Source organism: Peromyscus eremicus, chromosome 15 (assembly GCF_949786415.1).
Source record: "Peromyscus eremicus chromosome 15, PerEre_H2_v1, whole genome shotgun sequence".
Classification (NCBI taxonomy): Eukaryota; Metazoa; Chordata; class Mammalia; order Rodentia; family Cricetidae; genus Peromyscus; species Peromyscus eremicus.
In genome coordinates, this window is record NC_081431.1 from 26992743 (window position 1) to 27004858 (window position 12116).

General features: G+C 46.3%; 1 long non-coding RNA gene across 1 annotated transcript; it reads right to left on the reverse strand.

The window, feature by feature from the left end:
• Positions 1 to 2981: 2981 nt before the first annotated feature.
• Positions 2982 to 7231, reverse strand: LOC131925756 (uncharacterized). The gene is made up of 3 exons (XR_009383334.1): positions 7134 to 7231; positions 6759 to 6989; positions 2982 to 3388 (listed from the first exon to the last, which is right to left on the reverse strand). It is a non-coding gene; the product is annotated as an uncharacterized LOC131925756 (long non-coding RNA).
• Between the last annotated feature and the right edge of the window lie 4885 nt (positions 7232 to 12116).

Consider the following 12116-nt stretch of genomic DNA (forward strand, 5'->3'; position numbering starts at 1 on the left):
CACACACACACACACACACACACGAGAGAGAGAGAGAGAGAGAGAGAGAGAGAGAGAGAGAGAGAGAGAGGGAGAGAGAGAGAAGAGTCATATGTCACCTACTTTCTGGTAGCCCAAGGCACTGCCACTCTGGATGTGGCCCAAATGCCCTTGCAAGGGTGCACCCAGGAAAAGCAAGCTTGACCACTATGTTATCATCAGGTTCCCCGTGCCCACCAAGTCAGCCATGAAGAGGACAAAAACAATGAACACTTGTGTTCATTGTGGATGTTAAGGCCAATAAACCCCAGGGCACACAGGCTGTGAAGAAATTCTATGTTGTTATGACCACATTCAAGCAGTCTGCTGGAGAGAAGGCATATGTTCATCCAACTCCTGATTATCATCCTTTGGATATTGCCAACAAAACTGGTTCTGTGTAAACTGAATCAGGTTGATATTTTTTTTCACAGTTTATTTGAATTATGTGTATGTGTCAGTCTGTGCACATGAGCAAAGGTGCACACAGAGTCCAGAAGAGGGCACTGGATTCAAGGGTGGTTGTTAGCCACTGAAGGAGGTGCTGGGAACTGAACCTGGGTCCTCTGAAAGAGCAGTATACAATCTTAACCACTGAGCTACCTTTCCAGCACCAAACATAGATTTCTAGTTAGAGGTGCTGGGAATTGGACCCCAGGCCTCCTGCACAGAGCTACACTCTGAACAGCTGTTAATTCTAAGTACATACCTTTTACCATTAGAAAAAAAGATTAGGTAAGGAATGACTAAGGAAGATACTAGACATTAATCTCTGGCCTCCACATGGATGCTCATGTGTACATGTGCACACACACAAACATGCACATAGGAACACATATATGCGTGAACACACACACACACACACACACACACACACACACACACACACAGAGTTTTTCTCTGAAAGATAAATGGATTTCCTCGACATATTGAAGCAGTTCCACTTGCTTGGCCCTTCTCTGTGTTAGTATTAGTGCCACCATTTATGATAGGCAGAAGACAGCATTGTTTGCCCCTGAGGTGGTAACACTGGTATAGCAAACTTCAGCACAGTGTGGAATCCATGGTCTAATTCTGTGTCTTCAGAATGCTGTTCCTCAGATTTTTACCAAGACTAAAGCAGTTGTTTTGCCCCTGCAACTGGACATGTCTGCAGGATCGGAATTGAACCTCAGGGAAGACAGCCACAGAGGCCTGGCCCTGAGCGTGAGTACAGGAGACCAGTGCTGTATCAGCACACAGGCGAAAGAGGAGAAAAATACAATCCCTTGTGGGGAAGAATGGAAGATGCACGCCTTTTACAGCAATTTGCATCACTTCTGATTTAATGTGGAAGAAACAGAATTCTCCTGTAGCCATCCCTGACCCATTTGGATGATATTCTTGCGCCATCCAGTGGATTTCTTCTGGAATTGCATCAATTGCTTGGGCTTTAAATGTCTCTTAACAAACATTTACATTCTGAAGCTCTTTTTGCTGTTTGTATTAAACATATTGTATCGATTCACATAATTTCAAAAGAAGCAATAAAAACACTTATGACAATAAAATACAAAAAAGTCATTTTAAAACAAAATACATTAATAAATTAAATAGAGCAAAGCAATCTGTATTTAAGTGTATAAATATCCAGATCTGAATATTCCAGAAGATGCCATTCCTTGACTCCAGTCACAGATACCCTAGGACTGTGTGTGACTGTGACAGCCATTGATGTACTAGGTGGAATGGTACCGTTCAAAGCGGCTGACTGATGACGGGGCCGTGCTATAGATCCATCATGATGCAAATGCCGGAAGTCAAAGCGCATTTAATCCTAACTGCCAAATGTCACAGCTTAGCAACAACCTGTGCATTGACAGTTGCTTCTCCTCCCAAGGCTATGGTTGACTGGGAGCCGTGGCTGGCAGCCACTGTCCAACCTGGAGACAGGGTCACGATGCCTGTCACTAGCCCAGGAAATGATCAAAAATTCTAAATGTGAGCATGGTTTTCACTGAATGCACATCACTTTCACAACGTTGTCAAGTCCAGTCCTCGTACACTGAGGCATTGTTAAGTCAAGGACCGTCTACACTGGCATTTCAAATGCCGCTAGCTGTACGCCTGTCGGGCTTTTTTCTTGCTGTGATTGTTGTTGTTACTATAAGTAAACATTAACAAAACTGTTCAGTGGGTAAAGACGCTTGCTATGTAGGCTTACCAACCTGAATTTGTGCCCTAGAGTCCACGTAAATAAAGATGGAAGGAGAGAACCAAACTGATTCCACAATGTAGTCCTCTGCCCTCCACATGAGCAACACACACAATAATAATGATGATGATAATGATAGTAATAATGTTTAAAAGATGAAACAAGTAAAACTTATGTGGTCAAACAGGGACTCATTTCTAGGTTCTTTGAACACGGAAGTTCCACAAAAAGCCATTTGTGAAGCCATTTGCAAAGCCACGCTAACAAAGTTAGGGTATACTCTTAATGACAAATAGCCTGGCTGAACTGGTTCTCCTGCAGGGCGGCTGCAAGAGCCACCACCTCACTGGACCATCCACTGCATGTTAGGATGTCTGCCAGCCTGGATGCTCACCCACAGAAGCTGACAGGAACAAAATACTTCTACAGGTTCCTGCAGAATCCAGGGGACAGAACCTGACTGGCTGTGGGGCCCAGTGCTCTTGCCCCTCCTGGGAGCATAGAAGAGCCTTCTAGCCAGCGGGTCTCTGTGACTTGGAGTTGCACCATCTTTGTGTCCTCCTGCCTGGACAGTGTGTTACTTTTCCTAGGTAGGTATGAGAACAAACACCTGTTCACTTCACATAGGACACCAATGCCAGACCAAAGAAACTATTTCATCCAAACTCAGCGTGGTGATAATAAGTTTATTAGAGTTACCTACAGGAGCATGGAAACTTAGGAGCAGCTACTCCACCAAGGAAGGTCCCCAGCCCTCAGAAATGGTTCACCACTTACAGGTTTCAGACAGCTTGAGGACCCATAAGTCCCATATGCCGTCTATTGAGCACTTCACGAGGCTCGTGAGCACCCTCCCTGCTTCATAGGGCAGTGCTAGCAGGCCCAATGCGAAGTCTGATGTGGATAATCGCAGCTGCTTTGGTTTCAAGACAGTAATGGTTGTCTCGTCTCCAAAGGACAGTGATCCATCTGGAAATGATGGGTAGGACATTTCAGAGAACACATAGGTGACCAAAAAGGGGTGCTCAGAGCCGGAGACGCTCTGGAGAGCTGCTTTGAGTTTTCACCCAAGCAGCGTGAGAGGAAGAGTAAGATGCCTTGAATCCAGGCCTGATGACCACAGAGCAGAAGTCTTCAGCTCCACACTATAGCTTCTCCACGCTGCGTCATCTTCAGCTGCAAGGGGCATCGGGGAAACGAAAGTAGCAGAAGTCTTAGAGATTGTTCCTGTAAGCCTTTGAAACTCACCTCCCTGATTCTTACTTCTGAACGCTGTGTCTCATAAAACAAAACCACACTCAACTGAGACACGGTGCTGTTAAAATGAGCACAGTAATTAGAGGCTAGCTCTTGGCTGGTGCCGTGCTCACGATTCTACAGATAGCTCCTGCACGGGAAGTCAACTTTCTGAACATTGTTTAACAAGGGTGCTCATTTGAGTGGCCAGCCATAGATAGTCACACACAAAAAAAGTATTTTCTTCGTTAAACAAAGTCAGAAGTGCCGAGCTGAACACAAAAATGCCACAAATGTGAATTCTTTTCCCAAACTGAATCTTGGAGTGCCGACCTCATCCTAGTTGGTGTCTTGGAAAAATACAAATAGGAATGATGGGGAGATTCTGGCCAGTGCACACCCATTCATGATTCCCCCATTCACCCTGCCTCTTCTAGCTGCCAGTGCACACCCACTCGTGATTCCCCCCAACACACACTCTGACTCCTCTAGTTGCCACTGCACACCCATTCCTGATTCTCCTCCACGACCACTACCCTCCCCCCCCCCCCCCCCCCCCGCCTCTTCTGGCTCTGAAACCTTTGTCCTCAGGCTCTGGTGTTAACATGATGGTGCCAGGCTCTGCCCGTAGTGGTATTCACTGCTGCTAGAGTATACATAGTCTGTTCTTTAGCTTCATTCATCCTTCTCTCATCAAGCCATGGGATCCTGTTCGCCTCATCTCTTACCCAGTGAGTTTTCCAGTCCTTTCTTGGTCACTTATCCACAGCATTCTCTGAAGCAGACACTCCCAGACCACACTTTCTGTACCATGAGGAAGTATGAGAGCATTCAGGATCTTCTAGGCTGCTGACCATCCCATACCGTGCAGAAGGACCAAGGTCTCTTAGAGTCCCTGACATGAACAAACGTTGTATTATATTAGTTCCTCCTCCAGGACATTTCCTCCTGAGGGTCTCAGCTTCAAGGGATGATGGGTAGGAGGACCCTTAGAAGCGCTTCAAAATGGACCCTATTCCCCAGACTGTGCAAGAAACAGCACTCTTACAGCTGTGGAATGTTTGGGGTTTTGTTTTGTTAATTTCCTCAGTGTGACCTGGCAGACAGATCTAAGCCAGCAGACAGCAACAGTGGTTCCAACGTCTTTACCTCCTAGGGAACCAGGAACAGTATTTGTCACATTTTTTTTTTTAATGCCAGAACTTGTAGGGGGCACTACTACTATAGAATGGGCAGCAGCTGGGACTCCTACTAGACGCTCTGCAGGGCAAAGGAATTGTCCAGAAAAACATGTGCCTGCCCTGAACGTCTGTGGAGAAGAGACTGAAGAACTTTGAAATGTCACAGCTAGGAAAGTCCTTGTCACCAAGTCAGCTAATCTGAGTTCAGTCCCCATGTCCCACTTGGTGAGAGGAGAAAACTGACTCCTACAAGTCCACACATGCAATATAACATGGCATGCATACTCCCTAAGACAGACAGACAGACAACAGACAGATAGGCAAGCAGACAGACACACACAAAAAATCAAACAGACAAATAAAAGTTTAAGGAAGAAATACTTCTGAAATTACAAGGGAAGATGGAAGGCAGATGCCTGATGAGGTGTGGCTGTGAGGTTGTTGTCTCTAAGAGCCACAGAGGTGAGCCCCCGTGATGATCCTCATCCATAGTCACCCAGTGCAGAGCAGATGGACTGGATGTAATTCCCCTCACAACTTGGGGACAGTTCTACATTGCTCCAGAGTGCCTGGATCTGATGAAAAAACTGAAGACTGGCCTGGGATAGGGCACCAAAGAGGCAGCTACTGGACCGTTCAAGTCTGTGCAGCCTGGGTCAAGAGAACATACTGGGTGACATGCTCCCATTTTGCCTGTCACTGGGATACCTCTCATGCTGGTTGTGTAGTGCAGAGGAAGAGAGAGGTGAGGAGAACCAAGCTGAATGGCATCCTGGTTCCTGGGATGCAGAACACACCTATATCTCCAGGAATATCTGTCACTACCATAACATATGATTTGTTTACATAACCCCAAGCAAAGCAAGCAATTTGGTGAAGATACGCACAAAAAACACAGGCAGAGCAGCCCAAAAGGCTGACCTCATTTATACAGAGCACCGGACACAACCTGAAGCAGGTGACCTCAGTTGCTGAGTTATAAAACTTCCAGGGACTTTGTCATGCCTGGTGACAGTGAAAAGCAGGAGAGGAAGGGCCAGCTCACTTCTTAAACGAGATCATCCTCTAAGGATACAGAAGACCCCAGGGCTAACAACTACAATGAAATAGTGCAAAAGCTGATTTCAAATTCTAAATAAACAGCTCTTCCCCTTATCTCTGGAAGGGACACAGTCTGGAAGTGGAACAGGTATGACTTTTATGGACCATTGTCACCATTGTGATTACTACTGCATGGCGGTCCTTGCCTTGACTGTGCGTCAGAAGCCAGGAGTTGCTTTCAGAGCAAACGCAGCAATGCCAGTCTCAGACAATGACAATCCAATCTCAGGAGCCTGCCTCAGCAAGTAGAAATCTTCAAAAAGTCCCTCAGGAGGTCCTAAAGTGCCATGTGGCTGGAGACCACGGCTGGAGACATGATTGTACATATGAATGAGCTGGCTGACAGCACACCAGCAATTTTATTGTTCAGAAGAAACAAGGGGAGGGAGAGAAGCCTTCATCCACCCCTGCCAAGGTCTGCAGTACCACACAAGACTTTTCATTCTTGCTGCATATTAGAAATACCTGGAGAGCCTGAAGAACTATCCCTTCCCAGACCCTTCCCACCACAACTAAGCCAGACGCTCTAGAAGAGAAACTTGGTATCAGAATTTTCCAAAAAGTCCCTGGATGATTCAGAGGTGCGGCCAGGACCTCAAACCATCGCTCTAGTGCACAGGTGCACAGTCTTGGCTATACGGGGGAGTGGCCTGAGAGAGAAGCGCAGAACCCAGAGCCCCACCTCTGAAGAGACTGATTTAGTGGGTCTTTTTGGTGATCTCAGAGCGAGAAACTTCTAAAGCTCTCGAGGGAGTGATAGCACTCAACCAAGATTGAGACCACGGGGTCTCCTAGGAGGGCAAACAGAGCCAAAGAAGCAAACTAACTAACGGAAGGATGCCGGAATCCATGAGCAGGAATGCAGAGGGGTCCGCAGAACTGTTAGGCAGGAGCTGTGCCTTCCTGCTGGCACTGCAGGTCTGATGGGCCTCATGACATGGAGATCTAGAAATCTGATGCCACTTTAAGCCCCGCTCAAGACTGGTTGGTGCCAAGTTAGATGTGCGCTTGTAGGTCCTTCCACTCACCTAGAGCACCAGAGACATCCGTTTCCACAGGTGCTTGGACCGTGTTTCTCTCTCCCTGCTACCTCTTCTCAGCTTTCCTGGGTAACTCCTCATTCAACACAGTGTGGCAAGATGGACTCCAAAAAACCAGTTTTCCAGCCTTCCCTAGAAGTGTGTGGAAACCTCGCGGCTTGTGTGGTTCTCTGTGCTTCTCTTGTCCTCCTTCACACTCCCTAGGATGTGGATATGAGGCTACAGGAGAACAAGCCTGAAGTCTCAGTCAGAAACAAACAAACAAACAACAACAACAACAAAAAAAAAAAACCCCACAAGCTAAGGGTGACAAAGTGACAGGACCGAAAGCACCTGGGGCAGACATAAGCCACAAGCTCCTACCTCAGGGATCCATGTTGAAGGGGGACTAAGCATAAATATGATGAAGCCACAGTAATGAGATTGCTTTGTGTGCACCTGAACGGTGTCCCCAAATTCACAGATCTGGAATACAATCTGTTTTGTTGCTATGTCACAATACAATAAGGTACCATTGTGAGTGCTGGGTCCCGAGTCACTAGCCAGTTGAAAAACTGCCCTGTGTCCACTCGCAGTGGGCACTTCTGTCTCTAAAGGAGTCAAGTTCTCGTCATTCTACATCGTCATAATGGGTTGTCACGAATATCTGCTCTCAGGGTGCAAGAGGGTTGCTGAAGTGCCTCATAATACACAACCTCACACAAATGGTTCCCAATTCTGAAAGGATGGGGAACAGCTCTCCATCAGGTTGAAGACTGTTTCCAGATCTTTCCAGAAGTCCTTCTTATCAGCCTCATTAGCCACAGTTAGGCCACCTACACAACCCTCGATCAAATATTCGCAAAGGAGCGCGGGATTACTGTGAACGGCTAAGGGTATGGTTTTTCCTATGGGGCTGCAGGAGAAGAGGCCAACAACACCTAGTCCAGGAGCACTCCAGACTGGACCAGAGCCAAGATAGGGTTCTATTAATAAGAAATAAGAAAAAAATGGATGCTTGGCAGGCAAGCAACAGAGTCCATCCCAAGGAGCCAGCCTGGAAACAAAGAGAAAGAAGGCTACAAGAAGCAAGGGAAATACTTATATACTGAACATTGCATAACCATTCTCCTCAATCCCCACATTTCTACAGTCTCCTCTGGTTTTCATTTCATACTGTAAGGAATTAAAACACAGAGATTTCAAGAATCTTCAAGCCAAGCCATGCAGCAACTCAGTGCTGGGACCAGGATGCCAGTTGATGTCCATCTGGCTTTACCTATGGTGCTAAATTGCTTTGAAAGATTTTTGATTTGCACTGCTGTGGTAGTGTACCATGACCCAAAGCAGTTTGGGGAGGAAATGTTTATTTGGTTTACATTTGCACACCACAGTCCACCGTTGAGGAAAGTCAGGGCAGAGACAGAAGCAGGAACCTGGAGACAGGAACTGAAGCAGAGTCCACAGAGAAGAACTTCTTGCTGTTTGCTCCACCTGGCTGGCTCAGCCTGCATTCCTGTACCACTCAGATCACCTGCCCATGGGCGGTACCATCCACAGTTGGCTGGGATTCCCACGTCAATCATTAATCAAGAAAACGGCTCACAGATTTGCCTATAGACAATCTGATGGAGGCAATCCCTCGAGAAATTACCTCTTCCCAAATGACTCTAGCTTGTGTCAAGCCGACGAAAACACTGACCAACACACAAGCCACAAGCTTTATTTGTGATCTGATTCCAAACCAACAAATGGTCATGAGTATCACACATCAAGAAACATAGGAAGGCTAAATATTTGGTGGTATTAGAGAATTCTTGTTCATTTTTGGTGTTATTATAGTTAGTTTCAAGGGCAGTTAAATAAGCAGTTCAGGTATAATATGAAATAAGATTAGCTATGAATGAGGGCTGCATGGGGCTTATAATTCTAGTCACTGCTTTTACATAGTATTCTTTAAAAACATTTTGTTGTCTCCAAAGACCCAGATTAAAATGAGCAGCTTGAATTGCCACAGCAGCTGCTTCTAAACCCCCTTTCCTTCTGTTACTCTCTGTGATCTTTAGCTTCTCTCTCCTATCCAGTCAGCAACATCTCAACACTCCTCTGGCTTAACCTGGTTTTGTCTCTTGGATCACAGGAACGTACGTACGACAAGATTTCACAGAGTGCCTGCTGTGGGATGTTCTGTATGGCAAATGTGTTGCTAATTAGTCAATAAACACTGATTGGCCATTGGCTAGGCAGGAAGTGTAGGCGGGACAAGGAGGAGAATAAAGCTGGGAAGTGGAAGGCTGAGTCAGAGAGACACTGCCAGCCGCCAAGATGACAAACAGCATGTGAAGATGCCAGTAAGCCACGAGCCATGTGTCAAGGCATAGATTAATGGAAATGGATTAATTTAAGCTGTAAGAACAGTTAGCAAGAAGCCTGCCACAGCCACACAGTTTGTAACCAATATAAGTCTCTGTGTTTACTTGGTCAGGTCTGAGTGGCTGTGGGACTGGCAGGTGAGAGAGATTTGCCCTGACCGTGGGCCAGGCAGGAAAACTCAAGCTACAAGTGCCCTCAAAAGTCAGAAGATTTCAGAAGCGTATTGCCCAGGAAGCTCTCAACTTCAGTATCTACCATGTCCATCAAGGGAAGATGGTGACTGGCCACAGGCCACCTTCTAACCCAGTATGTGAACTGGGCTCAAGCTTCATGTGCTAGGAGGGCTTACTGACTGCTGCTTGTAACCAGCCAAATACAACCTCCCATGCTGCCTCCAGACAGGGGTACAGGTTTATTAGAACAAGCCATACTAGCAGAGACATCTCAGTATCTGAGTGAATACCTCTGGCCTCGCAAACACACTAGCAGGTGTGCTGGGGATGGAGTGTGGAGAAATTTCTTTGTAGACAGCCAGATCCCTTCTAGTATAAGGAACAGCTTTAACGGTTGAACCACAGACTTCTCAAGGGTACCTAGTCAAAGTTCTTCCTTGATATCCCTTCAAGCCTTGTTTAGAACAACAGCACTTCTCATTTCTCTTCCTAGAGTTGTTAGGTAGATTGTTCTGATGTAAAAACTATCTTCTGAGTGACCATAGTGGCTAATACTATGAAGTAGCTGACAAGTCATTTTAAATGGTGACAGTATTCAGGTATGGAGAACATTCTGCAGTCAGTTGGTACCCCCATAACTTTTGTCTCTGGTAAATGCAAGGTTTGCCTTGTATGGTTAGGTTTACCTATTCCTCAGTCCTTGAGGCTGCTTGGAAGGCTGCCGGTCACATTTCCTTACTGAGGTTGATGGACGGGCTTGTCCCCTACTCCAGTCCACAATCAAATCTGCAAGAACAGCCCTGGCTACTATCGTGAATTGTGAACTTAGGACTGACCCCTTACACTTTCTGCCACGCCCTTAAGGAGAAGTTCAAGTCTCATTTGGAAATGACCATGCAAATTCAGATATGTGACAGCATACGATAGTGACTTCCTTTTCTCCTCTGTGAAGTAGGATTGTAGCCTAATAAGGGCAGGGGCAGACTATGGGGGTGTGCAGGATGTGGGGGTGAATGAGTGATCAGTATTCAGTTTACTGCAGTGGTTCTCAACCTTCCTAGTGCTGCAACCCTTTAAAACAGTTGGTGACCCCAAACCATAACATTATTTTCATTGCTACACATAACTGTAATTTTGCTACTGATATGAATCGTAATGTAAATATATGATATTCAGGATATATGATACACAACTCCTGTGAAAGGGTTCTTGAACCTCCAGAGGGATCTGGACCCCTAGGCTGAGAACTATTGGTCTACAAGTTGGGAGGGTGGGAAAGCCTTTGCAGAAGGTACAAGCTGTTTAGAAGGAGGAAGGCATAGGCAGCAGGGAAGGAGCCTGGCTGATGCAGACACCGTGTCCAGAGTCAATGATTTGCTGAGGGAATCTGGGACTCTTGAGCTGCTTGACAATTTTGATTTGAAACTGTGCCAGAGGAGCTGCGATTTTTCATTTAACCACAAGAGGGAGTCTTTGGCTTTTAAACTGGAAACCTTTTCCCACTGGTCTGGGAGACACCCTCAGTGGAGGGAAAGACGCCTGGAAGGTTCTGTAGGGGCTGCAGGCTGCTGACCACAGCTGAAGGGCTGCCTCCCTGAGGCAGCTGAGGTCAGCTGCTTTTCACTTGGTTGCAGCAGCATCTATGAAGGTCTACTCTGCACACTTTTTTTTTTTTTTAAATATCTGCTGTGTTCTGGTTTTGTGGGATCATTTTTCCTATTTCCAATTCCACCCCCTCCTCTATTTTTAGACCAAGTCCTCAAGCTCTGTTTTTTAATATTTAGTTTGATTCTGCTTTGAAAGGTTAATTAGTAAGATAAAACTATGTCCAAAAAGGGCATCTGAAGATATACCGAGGAACAAGTTGACTGAGTTCACTTTTACCTTAAAATAATATTTATTCTCTTGCAGTACACAAATGTCACACACCTGCAAATGCCGTATACCACAGAGGGCACACCTGCACTCACCTTCCAACTTCTCTCAGGCGCCCCACATTCCCCGCCCAACTTATGTCCATCCGTCTATCTGTGTCTCTGTCTGTATCTCTCTCAACTCACTGGGTCCAGTTAATGCTGCATGGGTGTAGGGCCCAATCTATTGGGACACGAATGACCTACAACCTACCACAAGTCACACCACTGAAGAATATTGGCTTCCCGTCACTAGCCTTCACCAACTGCCGGTGGTTCCTTGGCTAGGGATGGGGCTCACGAGTCCTTCCCTCTTCATGCTGGGATATTGACTGCCTTGATCTCGCACAGGATTTGTGCCACAAACCACAGCTGCTGCGAGCTCATGAGTGGAAAGGCCTTGTCACTTCCAAAAGATATTATTTTGCAGCAACCTTCCCAGGCCTGGGGCTCTTATATTTTTTGTTACCTTTCCCACTACGTTTCCTAAGCCTTAGTGGGAAAGGGAGACGTAATACAGCCGTCCCATGCGGGACTGAACACCCCAAAGTCTCTTGTCCTTTGCACATTGACCAGTACATCTGACTTCAACTGAGTTTAGGCTCCGTTCAATAGGCCTGAGTGGGTGATGAGTCTCAACATTATAATAAAGCTTTAACAATATACACCCACATAAATGCACAGTCTGCTCCAAGACCTCCCTTTCCCTTGCCCCAGGCATCCTTGTCTGCATTTAGTTTGGGAGTGAATAGGGGCAGGCTTTACCTAGAGGAGAAAAGCTATTATTTGGAGTTCTAATAGAAACAAGGTATGATTCACTCAAGACTTCTCCCAGGCAGTTGCCCAGCAAAACCGGATCGCTTGAGAGCTCTGTGGTTGAAACGAGGGCTGCTGTCGCTCTTCTCGGC